Source organism: Globicephala melas, chromosome 11 (assembly GCF_963455315.2).
Source record: "Globicephala melas chromosome 11, mGloMel1.2, whole genome shotgun sequence".
NCBI classification, from domain to species: Eukaryota; Metazoa; Chordata; class Mammalia; order Artiodactyla; family Delphinidae; genus Globicephala; species Globicephala melas.
The window spans coordinates 36,952,225-36,965,976 of record NC_083324.2 but is presented as its reverse complement, the minus strand read 5'-3'; the positions used below and the strand labels follow the sequence as shown (position 1 = coordinate 36,965,976).

The following is a 13,752-nucleotide window of genomic DNA, read 5'->3' as shown; positions in this document are numbered from 1 at the left end:
ACCTGAACATTGCACTAGATCGTCGTTGCTTGGATCTTCAGGAGCCTAGGAAGATGCATTCCTGCCATTCTCCAGATTCCAGGAGAATGAGCATCTGTCCTCTTCGTTTGCTGATGTTACTGTCTTCAGTTCTCATTCATCCTAACAGCTGCCATATGGTTCAGGGATCAATTTTCTGTCATTTAAACTGTCTAGAGGTCTCTGCCCCATTTCCAGTTTACCTCTGGCAGGAAATTACCATTTCACTCCCCCACCCCCCACAACAGCATCTTCTGCTATCCACTGCCAGCTTGTTCAGCTGGAGTCTCCCCACAGCTAGTTCTGCAGTTCCCGTCTATATAGTAGAATGAGTAGAAATAACAGAAGATAGTGATGTGAGGGTATATCATCAGACTGTCTTGCTTGCCTCTCATGGTTCTTTTTTTTAAAAATAAATTTATTTATTTTATTTATTTTTGTCTGCGTTGGGTCTTTGTTACTGCGTACGGGCTTTCTCTAGTTGTGGCGAGCGGGGGCTACTCTGCGTTGCGGTGCGCGGGCTTCTCATTGTGGTGGCTTTCTTGTTGCGGAGCACGGACTCTAGGCGTGCGGGCTTCAGTAGTTGTGGCATGCAGGCTCTAGAGCACAGGCTTAGTAGTTGTGGTGCACCGACTTAGTTGCTCCCTGGCATGTGGGATCTTCCCGGACCAGGGATTGAGCCTGTGTTCCCTGTATTCGCGGATGGATTCTTAACCACTACGCCACCAGGGAAGTCTGCTACCCTTATTCTTATGGAGTTTGCAAGGAAAAGCCAGATGTCCCACTTCTTTTCCTCTGGTATTTTTTTACTTCATTACCTATGCTGATTTCTCTGCTGTTTTCCCGGTTCTCCAGTAGGGGACTGTCCCTAGGAAATCACTGTTCTGCTTTCTGCCCTTGATTAGTTTATGTCTTTTAGAATTTTTATATAAATGGAGCCATATAGTATATTCATTCTCTTTCTGGGAGTCTGACTTCTTTCACTCGGCATAATTATTTTAAGATTCATCCATGTGTGGGACTTCCCTGGTGGCACAGTGGTTAAGAATCCGCCTGCCAATGCAGGGGACACAGGTTCGAGCCCTGGTCCAGGAAGGTCCCACATGCCATGGAGCAACTAAGCCCGTGCACCACAACTACTGAGCCTGTGCTCTAGAGCCCGTACACCACAACTACTGAAGCCCGCGTGCCTAGAGTCCGTGCTCCGCAACAAGAGAAGCCACCACAATGAGAAGCACGCGCACCGCAATGAAGAGTAGCCCCTGCTCGCCACAACTAGAGAAAGCCTGCAAGCAGCAATGAAGACCCAATGAAGCCCAAAATAAATAAATCTATAAAAAAAAAAGATTCATCCACATGTATATATCAATTGTTCATTCGTCTTCATTGCTGAGTAGTATTCTATTGTATAGGTATACCCCAATTTGTTTATCCATTCCCTGGGTTTCTTTCTTTTGGGGGGGAGTTCCTTTTTTTCTTTTGTTTTGTTAATACAAATAAAACCACTATGAACATTCATGTATAAGCCTTTGTATTGACATGTGCTTTTATTTTGCTTGGATAACAGATTCTGTCATCTCTATTGGCTATCCAAGTCATGGGGGACAATGGAATCAGAACTAAGAATAGAACCTGTTTATGTTTTGCTAGAGACCTCCCTTTAGATGAACCATTAACATCCAGCAAATCAGATTATTCATCTATCCGTGAATCCAAGTGACTATTCTCCAGCCCATAGACCACCGTTTATTTACAAGACTATCAGAGTAGACTTGGTCACATTCATTATCTGAAATCAAGGTCTTGTTAGAAAGGTACCTAACAGAGTCTGTTAGGAGTCAAATTTGCATAAAAAGCTATGTAGCCCAGTATTAGTGCCTAAAAGAATGGCAGGTCTCAAAAGAGCATGGGGCACCAGGAGAACAATACAGTATGTGAGAGTGGCAAGGGAAAGGAATGCATTCAGTAATTCAGTAATATTTATTGAGCTTCTACTCTTTGACTAGGCATGGTCATGGGCATTGGGAATACAGCAGGGGATAAAAATGCCTCTCCTCATGGGATTTTCATTTTAGTAGGTTGAGACATGATAAATAAGTACATAAACAGTATGTCAGAAGGTGTTAAGTGCTATGAAGAAAGGGGAGCTGGGTAAGGTATGAATGTGGGATGATGCTTTTTTATGTCGACTGGTCAAGAAAGACTTTACTTGATTAGGTGACTTTTGAGTTGAGCCATGGAGGAAATAAGGGAGCTAGCCTGGTGGTTGTCTAGAGAAAGAGCATTCCAGGCAGATAGGATAACAAGAGCAAATATCCAAAGGCAGGAGCTTTCTTGGTGTGTGGAGAAAACAGCAAGGAGCCAGGGTAGCTGAAGCAGAGTGTACCAGGCTGAGGGTGGTAGAAGAGAGGCCGTGGGGTCAGACTGTGTGGGGTCTTATTCTGTGAGGTGGGAGCCATTAGAGGGTTTAAACGGAGGAAAGATCTCACTGGATGATATGTAAGGAACAGGCTGTGAAGGAGCTGAGGGCAAAAGCAGGCAGGTCAATTAGGAGGATACTGCAAAATTCCAGGCAGGAGGGATGGAGGCTTGGTGGAGGTGGTAGAAGTAGTTGGATTCTGGATATGTTTTGAAGATGGAGCCAATAGAATTTGTTAATGAAAGAGATATAGATTGTGTCAGAGTAAGAGGGAAGGTAAGGATGGATTCCAAGTTTTTATTGAACAACTTGAAGATGCCATTTTCTAAGCTTAGGAAGATGAGGGGAGAGGTACAGATTGGGGACAGAGAGGAGTTCGGTTTTGAAGACATGTTAAGTTTGACATGTCTTATGCCTCCAAGTTGAGATGTCCAGAGGGCAGTTGACTATCAAATTGAAGTTCACGGGAGAACTCTACATTGGAGGTTAAAAAGTGGGATATATCTGTATATGAATGGTACTTAAATCACAGGACAGGATAAGATTATTCCAGGAATAAGAGAAATTAAAGAGAAGTGGTCTGAACAACTAAGCACTTGGCAGCAGAGGCAGGGAAGGAATGAGGATGATCTAGGAAAGAAGATTGAGAAGAAATGGTCACTGAGGTAATAGGAGACCCAAGAGAAAAGTGTTATGGAAGCCAGGTAGGAAAAAAAAATCATTTCAAGGAGGAAGTGATCAACCGTGTTAGTTAAAGGCAACCAGTAGTCCTGGTAGTATGAGGACTAAGAATTGACCGTTGGATTTAGCAGTGTGGGGGTCCTTGGTGGCCTTGATCAATTTCAGTGCAATGATAGGGACTCAAAGAACAGGTGGAAAACAGGTTTTATCTTTTTAACTTTTTGCCAGTGGGACTGATCAGGTAGGGAGGGAGAAATTGATGGTGCAGGAGAGATTGGGGGCAGTCCACACTGGCTAAAGCCAAGCTGTTAACTGTGGTCTGGGAAAGCCTTTGCCTAAGCACTTTAGTGTATGATAGAGAGAGGAACACCCCACAAGACAAGGCAACCATCTTCATCTAAATTTTGTGATCTTGGGCAAGTCCTTGATGAGCCTTTAGGTTCTTTTCCACAAAATGAAAAGTCTGCAACCTGAATTCTAGATCTGTTGTTCTCTTGTTCTGGATGAAGACAGGGAAGAATGGGCATGTTTTTAGGAACAAAAAGGAATCACCAAAACAAAAGGGCTATGAATCAGCGGGGGAAGCAGTTAGACCTGTGACCGAATGCACTAAGACAGGCAAGACAGTGTTAATAGCATTCTATTGCATTTCAGCATTTTGTTCTCAACATAGAGGAAAAGCAGCATTCCTTAAATTACAGATTCAAGCCAGATCTTTTTTTTTTTTTTCGGCTGCGCCACACAGCATGCGGGATCTTAGTTCCCAGATCAAACCCATGCCCCCTGCAGTGGAAGTGTGGAGTCCCAACCACTGGACTGCAGGAACTCCCTCAAGCCAAATCTTTTTCTTTTTATTCTGTATTTCTCTCTTCCTTCTCCTCTTCCCCAGAAACTTGTGTCACTTTTTCCTGAGACAACTTGAATATCTGTTGTTGGACTGATTTTTCAGAATAGTGTATGTCAGAGTTTAGGGTGACCTCCATGTTAGAAATGAAGTAGTGCTGATTTTGATAATTGTTCCTGTCCTCCTTTTCTGTGTGCTAGGGTTAGGGAAACAAAGGGGCAGAGAGTTTGGGTGCGCTGGGGGCCGAAGATTGTTTTATAAACCTGCATCAGAAGAGCATGTCAGACATTGACCCAGTTGTTCAGAGTGACTTTTTTTTTTTAATACATGTTACATTTTATTTTATTTATCTTTTTTGGCTGCATCGGGTCTTAGTTGCGGCACGTGGGATCTTTGTTGCAGCATGCAGGATCTTTCGTTGTGGTACGCGGGCTCTTAATTGCAGTGTGCAGGCCTCTCTCTAGTTGTGGCGCGTGCACTCCAGAGCACGTGGGCTCTGTAGTTTGCAGGATGCAGCCTCTTTAGTTGAGGCATGCGGGCTCAGTAGTTGCAGTGCACGGGCTTAGTTGCCCCGTGGCATGTGGGATCTTAGTTCCCCAACCAGGGATGGAACCTGCGTCCCCTGCATTGGAACGCGGATTTTTAATCACTGGAACACCAGGGAAGTCCCCAGAGTGAATTGTAGGGCCTTTAACATTCCTTCCCAACAATCCAGGGAGTGGGAGTATCTGATTGTGGTTTTAATTCGTATTTCCCTAATTACTTAAGGTGAGCTCTTTTCCACATGTTTATGATCATTTTCACTTTTGTGAAGTGCCTGAACTCATGTTTTTGACCATTTTTCTTTCTTCCACAAATTTCTTATTGATTTATAGGAATTCTGTATATCTGGATGTGAGTCTTTTTAATACACACACACACACACACACACACACACACACACACACAGCTTTCCCATTTATATTGCTTGATTTTTCACTCTCTTAGTTGTGTATTTTTTGCAGTTTTATAATCTTTTTTAGATTGTATTTTTGATGATCTATAGATGTTTTAATTTTAATGAAGTCAAATTTATCATTTTTTTTCCCTTTATGTTTAGTGCTTTTTGGGCTTTGTTTAAGAAATATTTGTCTACCTCAAGGTCATGAAGATATTCTCCTGTTATCTTCTAGAAGCTTTAATGTTTTACCTTCACATTTAGGTCTAGGATCCATCTGGAATTGATTTTTTTTTTTTTTTTTTTGCGGTACGCGGGCCTCTCACTGCTGTGGCCTCTCCCGCTGCGGAGCACAGGCTCCGGACGCGCAGGCTCAGCGGCCGTGGCTCACGGGCCCATCTGCTCCATGGCATGTGGAATCCTCCCGGACCAGGGCACAAACCCGTGTCCCCTGCATCGGCAGGCGGACTCTCAACCACTGCACCACCAGGGAAGCCCTGGAATTGATTTTTGTGTGGTGTGAGGTAGGGGTCAAGCTTCATCACCCCCCCACCTCCACCGATATGATTATCTAATTGATCCAGTATTCTGCATTACCTTTTTGTTTTACCCTTTGTTGTAAACGAAGGCACAGTACATATGTGGTTCTGTTTCTGAACTCTATTTTCTTCCCTCATAACTTTCAGCGAAATGGGAGTAGAGGAGAGATTGTGCAGGGTGGTGGCTAAGAGCATGGACTCTGGAGCCAGATCAACCACCTGAGTTCAAATCCTGTCTTTACTGCTTATAGCTTTGTGAAACAAGTTTTTTCATCTGTAAAATGGGAATATATGTAGTATCATCTACTTAATAGGGCTGTTTCGAGGACTGAATGGGTAATATTTGTAACATGAATAAATCTAGCTGAAGGATAACAAGCATTGCTGGTGAGCTGGGCCCCAGTGCTTTTGGGAGCAGAGCTAGTGACTAGAGCAGTTTTGGATGGTCTTGGGCATGACTGGGCATGGGGTAGGGTCCATATCTAGCAGGGCTCACCACAGACCTGTGCTGGGACTACAGCTATTCCCCAATTGCTGTGCCTGCCCTGACTTCGGAGTTACCCAGCAACCCTCCTGAAGAGAAGGTTTTTCAGTATTGTTTTAATCATCTTCTGAAGTCTTCAAATAATCTTTGGTCCAATATAGAATACAGAAGCATAATGTGCCAGGTTTGAATGAAGTTCCGTAAACAGCATACCAAGAGAGACAGCAGCAGCTATTAATTTTCTCTCTGCAGCTATATTGATAGGCACTACAGCTTAGCAGTTGGGCACATACTAAAATAAAAAGGAAGAAACCTAGAGAGGGCTTTCTGGACGCTAACCTTTAAGCAGAGACCCAAAAGAGAGTATAGGTTAGAATTGTCATTAGAATCTAAAACATAACTGTTAGATGAAGAAATGGGGAAAGACGGACACAGCCTCAGCCAAGGCCTAGAGACCTTGAGAGCACTGTGCTTTTGAGGCTAGAGAGCAGGGAGTGGAAGGTGTGTCGGTGCAGGTGGTTGGAGGGAGGTACTTGCTGGTCAGAAAGAAGGCTGGATACTAGCAATCAGAAAAAGCCTTAAGCATTTTAGATTTTATCCTAAGGGTAGAAGGAACATTTTAAGGTATTTTAGAAGATCCTGGGTGGGTGGAGACTGTGACATGATCAGATTCAGAAAGCTCTCTTTCTGCAGCAAGCAGCATGGATTGGAGGGGGAGTCATCAGAAGGCGGCAGGGTGACCCTTTGGAGGCTTGTGCCAGAATCCAGACCAGGTAGTACAGTGGTATGGAGAGAAGTAGAGTGGGATATTTAGGTAATTTCTTCAGGCACAGAATTTGTGATTGAACATGAGGAGATGAGAGGTTTTCTCCTTGATGGTGATCATATATGGTAGAGGTCTATAAAGTTTCCTTGTGGGATGTAAGGTCCTGGTAGAGCCACTGCTGAATGCTCTTCCAGCTTAGAAATGTTGTACTTACGTTCCAGCCACTCTTTTAATCCAGAAGCAAAGACGCAGTGTGCTCTCAGATAGATGCATATTTTCTTTGCATTTTCTGTGGCCCTAAGGAAAAGATTTGTTTTATATCTAATGTGGTCAGTCAGAAAGGGCTTTACCTGTCTTTCTCTGACCAGAATTTACTCTCCAGCCTTTTGCATTCATAGAGTTAACATTTAAGGTTTCAATTAATGAGACAATTCAGGAGGTCGGTGACATGCAATCGTTTATTATTTTGCCAAGGCATGACTTTAAATGATGCTCTCTGGGGTATGGGAACTGATAATTGAGCCCTGCCCTCCACGGCATCTGCTCCTCAACCTACCTTGTTTTCTGCTCTCAAATCAGAAATTCTTATCCTCAGTAAAAGTCTGAAGGGATCATTTAACTGTTTCAGTTATATGTGAATGCATTTTGTGGAGGAAATGTTGTGCTGGAGGTATCTTTCTTCTCTCTTGCCTCCTGTGCTTTCCCAAAATGATATCTGATGCTCTGCTTGTGAAACCCTAGTCTTTGTGTACAGCCCTTTCTCAACTACTGAATCCTCCTGGGAATTGTGTGTGTGTGTGTGTGTGTGTGTGTGTGTGTGTGTGTGTGTGTGTGTGTTTTGTGGTCGTAGCCTCAGTGCTTCAAAGCGTTCATCAGAAAAAATAAACTGAGTTGTGTTGATTTCCCCCCCCCCATACAGGTTACTAGCATGCTTTTGTTTGTTCATAGGACCAGTGTTACTGTCTTCTACTCTCTTAGGTTAACAGATACAACAGTAACCAATTTTGGAAGACTATCACCTTAGTGTGTGTACCCAAGTCCTTTCTTAAATAAAAGCAGCAGAATTTGAGCTGTTGGTGTTACTCTTTCCCCATCCCCTCTTAAAAGGGACAGCATTTGTGCCCTCCTAGTTTCCTCTTGCTTGTTGTGGACACCCTTACATGGGGCCCTAGTGAAGTTTGCGTGTTTTGCAAAGAGTTGTATGTTATTCTGTGCTTCCATCACCATTTAAAATGGATTTTCAGGTGGGAGAGTATGGAGCTTTACTTGCCTGAGCTCCAGAGGGAAGGGCTACAATCCCCCGAAGCTGCAAGCAGGCTTGTTCTCTTCATTCCTCTCTTAAAATCTTCCCTTTGCGGGTGCAGAGGTCCTGTTAATTCTAGCCTCCTTGAGAGAGGCTGCCAGTTGGAGCCCTCAAGAAGAGCAGGAAGCCCAGCATAGATTGACATGGCCCTTGAACTAGCGCCAGCCCCGACACCTCTCTCAAGCAGTTGCAGCATCCGGTACCACTTTACTCCCTGTAGTGCTGAATGGCAGGTGGTGAAAGCACTAGCTCTTTAGTGATTCTGAAGTTTCTAGGAATAATTTGCTTGAGTTTTTAATCTATTTTTATTTCTCCCATATTTGGATCACTCATACTTTGGGAAACAAGCAAAAAATATTTCATTGCTTCTGTCTTCCCATTCATATCCCTAGCCTATTTCTTTTTTTTAATAGAGATGTAGTTGATTTGCAGTATTATATTAGTTTCAGGTATACAACACAGTGACTCAAAAATTTTATAGATTATACTCCATTTATAGTTATTATAAAATATTGGCTATATTTCCTGTACTGTACAATATATTCTTGTAGCTTATTTATTTTATTTAAGAGGCTTGTACCTCTTAATCCCCTACCCCTATCTTGCCCCTCCCTTCTTGTCTCGCCCTCCTAGTAACCACTAGTTAGTTCTCTATATCTGTTTTTGTTTCTTTTTTGTTATATTCAGTAGTTTCTTTTATTTTTTATATTCCACATATAAGTGATAATATATAGTGTTAGTCTTTCTCTGTCTGACTTATTTCACTAAGCATTATACCTTCCAGGTGCATCCATGTTGTTGCAAATAGCAAAATTTCATTCTTTTTTATGCCTAGCCCAGTTTTTTTAAAAGATCTGTTTATTTATTTATTTTTAAATTTTTATTTATTTATTTTTATTTTTTGCTGTGTTGGGTCTTTGTTGCTGCACGCAGGCTTTCTCTAGTTGCAGCGAGCAAGGGCTACTCTTCGTTGTGGTGCGCGGGCTTCTCATTGTGGTGGCTTCTCTTGTTGCAGAGCACGGGCTCTAGGTGTGCAGGCTTTAGTAGTTGTGGCTCATGGGCTCTAGAGCATAGGCTTAGTAGTTGTGGTGCACGGGCTTAGTTGCTCCGCAGCATGTGGGATCTTCCCAGACCAGGGCTCGAACCTGTGTCCCCTGCATTGGCAGGCAGATTCTTAACCACTGTGCCACCAGGGAAATCCCCTAGCCCATTTCTTTAAAAAAAAAACACACATTACTAGGGAGTTGAGAGACCCTTGGAGAACTCTTGAGGAAACAGTGACCAGCCTGTTGTCTCTTTAGTTCCTTGGCAGAGTGTAGAAGGAAGGGCTCTCCCCACCAGGAAGCTGGCTGCAGGTTGCCAGGTGCCACAGTCACCAGGTGCCTTGGGTGGTGTGTTGTTTCTCAGTGAACTGCAGTCATTTCCAGATAGGAGTTGGCTCTTTCTCCACCTTCTGTTCCTTGGGCAGCAGTAAGATTTCTCTTCCTTAATGCATGATGATGGCTAGGTGTGGGGTTGCTTGTGGAATTCTGGGGGATAGAAGGAATGGGGGAAATCAAGCTGAGTAGGTGATTCAGTATTCATGTTTGGCATAAAACCATAAAACCATTCATGTTTGGCATAAAACCATGGCATAAAACCATGTTAAGGATGATAGTGGATGTTTTCTTATGACTGATGGAATAATAAAGTTGAGTGATTAGAGAAAGCTGGGAAACACTTCAAGAACCAGCTCAAATTTCTCAAGTAATGATGTCAGTTTTGGCTATTTGTGGTGATGATGTTTTTCATATTTAAGTGTTCATATTTGTAAGTGTTCATATTCTGGATATACTAATCCTTTACTATTTATATTGTTAATAGCATCTAGTCTGTAGCTTATTTCTTAACGTTGCTCACAGTGCTCTTTAATGTAAAAAAAAATCTGTAATTTCATTTTAGTCAGTTTAAGCAATCTTTCACATTGTTTGATAGTCTTTTATTTCATGAGTGAAAAAGTGAGAGGACATAGGAAAGGCATATTTTAAAGATTGGGGTGTGGTTTTCATCAGCATCTTTGGGCTTAATTTGGATTTTTAAAATTTTGATTTTGTGAAATTATTCTAGACATTACCTTGTCTGTAAGATTTTAGTGAAGCCAAGTATTCACTTTACATTTTCTCTCATTTCTTTATATCTTATTCAGAAATTAAACTAGAATCTTTCAACATTTCAGCCTTAGTCTGTCTTTTTTCCTTTGCTCAGAAGTTCCTACCTTGTGGCTGATTTGCTGAGAACTTGGTAATTCTTGCCTGTTGTTGCAGAGATGGCCAGAAATCTTCATCATCATGCTGAGCAGAGTCAAAATTAAATCTGTCTGCAGCAGAGGGCTAGAATTTCAGATGGGCTGAAAAGAGGTGTAGTTGTGTTTACAAATGACTGTTTCTTTAGTATTTTGGCCTTGATTGTGCTATAAGCAGTGGTTCTCTACAGGGATTGATTTTGCCCCCAGGGAGACCTTTGGCAATGTATAGAGACATTTTTGGTTGTCACAACTGGGAAGATGCTACTAGAATCTAGTAGATGGGGGGGGGGGGCTGGGATGCTGCTGAACACCCTACGATATACAGGAGAGCCTCCGACAACAAAGGATTACCCAATCCCAAATGTCCGCAGGGCCAAGATTGAGAACCCCTGTGCAGTCTTGGTATCTTTTACAAATGATTTGCAGTTGTTCCCCAGCCCTGTGAGAGCTAAGTGGAAAGCCTGGCCCTTTCTTTTCTTCATGTCTTAGGTTGTTTAATAAGTTAGTTAGAGTGATATCGGTCCCCTTGCTCTCAGATCTCACTTTAAAAGATGTGTTTAATTTAGAATTCTCTAGTGACTTTTAGCATTAATGCTGTGAAGAGTTATTTCTTCCCAAGGAGCAACTATGATGAGAATTTTTTTCCCTCTCAAACTGGCTTCTATGACTATTTTGAAGGTGAATCACATTTTGGTTTGTGTGAGTTTTTAACTTTTTAAGGCTTATTGGCAAATATATTGGCTTGTCATGACATATATTGAGTCAGGGAAAGCTCGGTCCACAGAGAACATCAATATGCGCTCATAAATGATGATATATTGAAGATATTGAACATAAACATACTGAATAGGAACTGGTATACTTCGGTGGATTTTTTATTCATATGTGTTTTTCTCTAGTGGCAGTTTTTTTTAATAGAAACAAGCTCATTTTGAAAAATTCAACGTATATTTATTGAGCATCTGTTAGACAGCTGGCATTTTTGTTAGGCTTGAGGGATATAGTGGAGAATGAGATGGAAAGAATCCCTGCCTTCAAGGAGCTACAGTCTAAAAGGAGAGGTTCTTGATAAGAACCCTGTAAATAATAAAGAAAGGGAATAAGCCCCAGGGGTTGGGAGGAAGGGCCTATTTTAGCCAGTGTGTTGGTTGTGGCAGTGGTGGTAAGGCTGTCTGAGGATGTAGCATCTATGCTTCAAAGAATCAACTTATGGTTTTGCTTTTGCTCTTTAAAGTATGTTTTCCTCTGCTTTTTATTGTTTTCTTCCTACTGCTTTCTTTGGGTTTAGTTTCCTGTTCTTTTTCTAATTTTTTGAAAAGAAAATTTATTTACATCATTGATTTTCACTCTCTGTTTTTTTGGTTTTTTTTTTTGCGGTACGCGGGCCTCTCCTGTTGGGGAGCACAGGCTCTGGACGCGCAGGCTCAGCGGCCATGGCTCACGGGCCCAGCCGCTCCGCGGCATGTGGGATCTTCCCGGACCGGAGCACGAACCCGTGTCCCCTGCATCGGCAGGCGGACTCTCAACCACTGCGCCACCAGGGAAGCCCTACTGTCTGGTTTTTTTTGCTTTTGTTTTTTTGCTGCCCTTTGCCTCATGCGGGATCTTAGTTCCCCGAACAGGGATTGAACCTGTGCCCCCTATATTGGGATCATGGAGTCTTAACCTCTGGACCACTCTCTGTTACTTTTTGACATTAATTTAAGGCTATGAATTTCTTTTTAAGAATAACTTAGAAATATCACACGATTTTTAAAAATCAACTTTATTATATAATTTACGTAAAGTTCACATTTTTTTACCAGTGCAGGTCGATGATTGTTGACAAATGTATGTACCCATGTTATCATCACCCTAATCAAGATACAGAAAATATCCATTTTCCCAGGAAGTTCTCTCATGCCCGTTTGTAGTCAATTTTCCAGGCAACCACTGAACTGATTTCTGTCATTATAGGTTAGCTTTGCCTAGAACTAGCTAGCTAGAACTAGCATTTTATATACATGGAATTATACAATACATATTCTTTTGTCTTTGGCCTCTTGCTCAGCATAATGTCTGTGAGATTCGTATGTATTGTTGCATATGATCATAGTTTGTTCTTTTTTATTGCTGAGTAGTATTCCAATTGCATGAATATATTACCCCTTGTTTATACATTTATCTGTTGGTGGACATTTAATCTTATGAATGAACCTGCTCTGAACATTCCTGTAAAGTTGATTTTTTAAAAAAATTAAAGATATGTTTTTCATTTATTTTATTTTATTTTTATTTATTTTATTTTTTTGGCTGCATCAGGTCTTTGTTGCTGTGCACAGGCTTCTCTCTTGTTGTGGCATGCAGGCTTCTCTCTAGCTGTGATGTGCGGGCTCCAGGGCACGTGAGTTCTGTAGTTGTGGTGCACAGGGTCCAGAGCACTCTCTCGTTGAGGCACGCAAGCTCAGTAGTTGTGGCATGTGGACTTAGTTGCCCCGTGGCATGTGGGATCTTAGTTCCCCAACCAGAGATCGAATCCGTGTCCCCTGCATTGGAAGGTGGATTCTTTACCGCTGGACCACCAGGGAAGTCCCTGTTTTCATTTCTTTTAGATAAAATATCAATAAGTGAATTACTGGGTCATATGGTAGGTGTATGTTTAACTTTATAAGAAACTGCCAAAATGTTTTCCAACATGACTGTACCTCTTCACACTCCTGTCAGTAGTACGTGAGAGTTCCAGGTGCCCCTCACCACAGTGAGACCAGCTACCATCCATCACCATACAAAATTGTTACAGTATTATTGACTATATTCCCTATACATGTACATTACATCCCCATGACTTATTTATTTTATAGCTGGAAGTTTGTACCTCTTAATCCCCTTCGCCTATTTCCTCTGTCTCCCCATACCCCCTCTGACAACCACCAGTTTGTTCTCTGTATCTATGAGTCTATTTCTGTTTCATTTTGTTTGTTCCTGTTTTGTTTTTTAGATTCCACATACAAGTGAAATATGGTATTTGTTTTTCTCTGACTTATTTCACTTATACCCGCCAGGTCGATCCATGTTGCAACAAATGGCAAGATTTCATTCTTTTTCATGGTTGCGCAGCATTCTCCGCCTCTGGAATCTTGTCCCTTCAACTCCTGGTTGTCTCAGCATCTCTTCAATGCCTTCAAAAGAGTTTTGTTGTTGTTTGTTTGTTTAAATTTGCTAACATATTCCTAGCTGTTCTTGGTGCCACCTTTGGTTTGCCTCACGCTATTCCGTCTTAGCTGGAAGCAGAAGCACCAAACCAACATTAAAAAAAAAAAAGTGTGTGTGTTTTTTTGAGATATAATTCACCACTTTAAAGTATACAATTCAGTGGGTTTTAGTATATTCACAAGGTTGTGCAACCATCTCCACTTTCTAATATCAGAACATCCTCACCACCCCAAAAAGAAACCCTGTTACCTGTAAACAGACACTCCTATTATCCTCTCCCTCAGC

General features: G+C 41.9%; 1 protein-coding gene across 1 annotated transcript in view; it reads left to right on the top strand.

The window, feature by feature from the left end:
- RAD54L2 (RAD54 like 2) overlaps positions 1-13,752 on the top strand; it is an 87,698-nt gene that overhangs the window by 39,039 nt on the left and 34,907 nt on the right. The gene's annotated exons all lie outside the window — the stretch shown is intronic.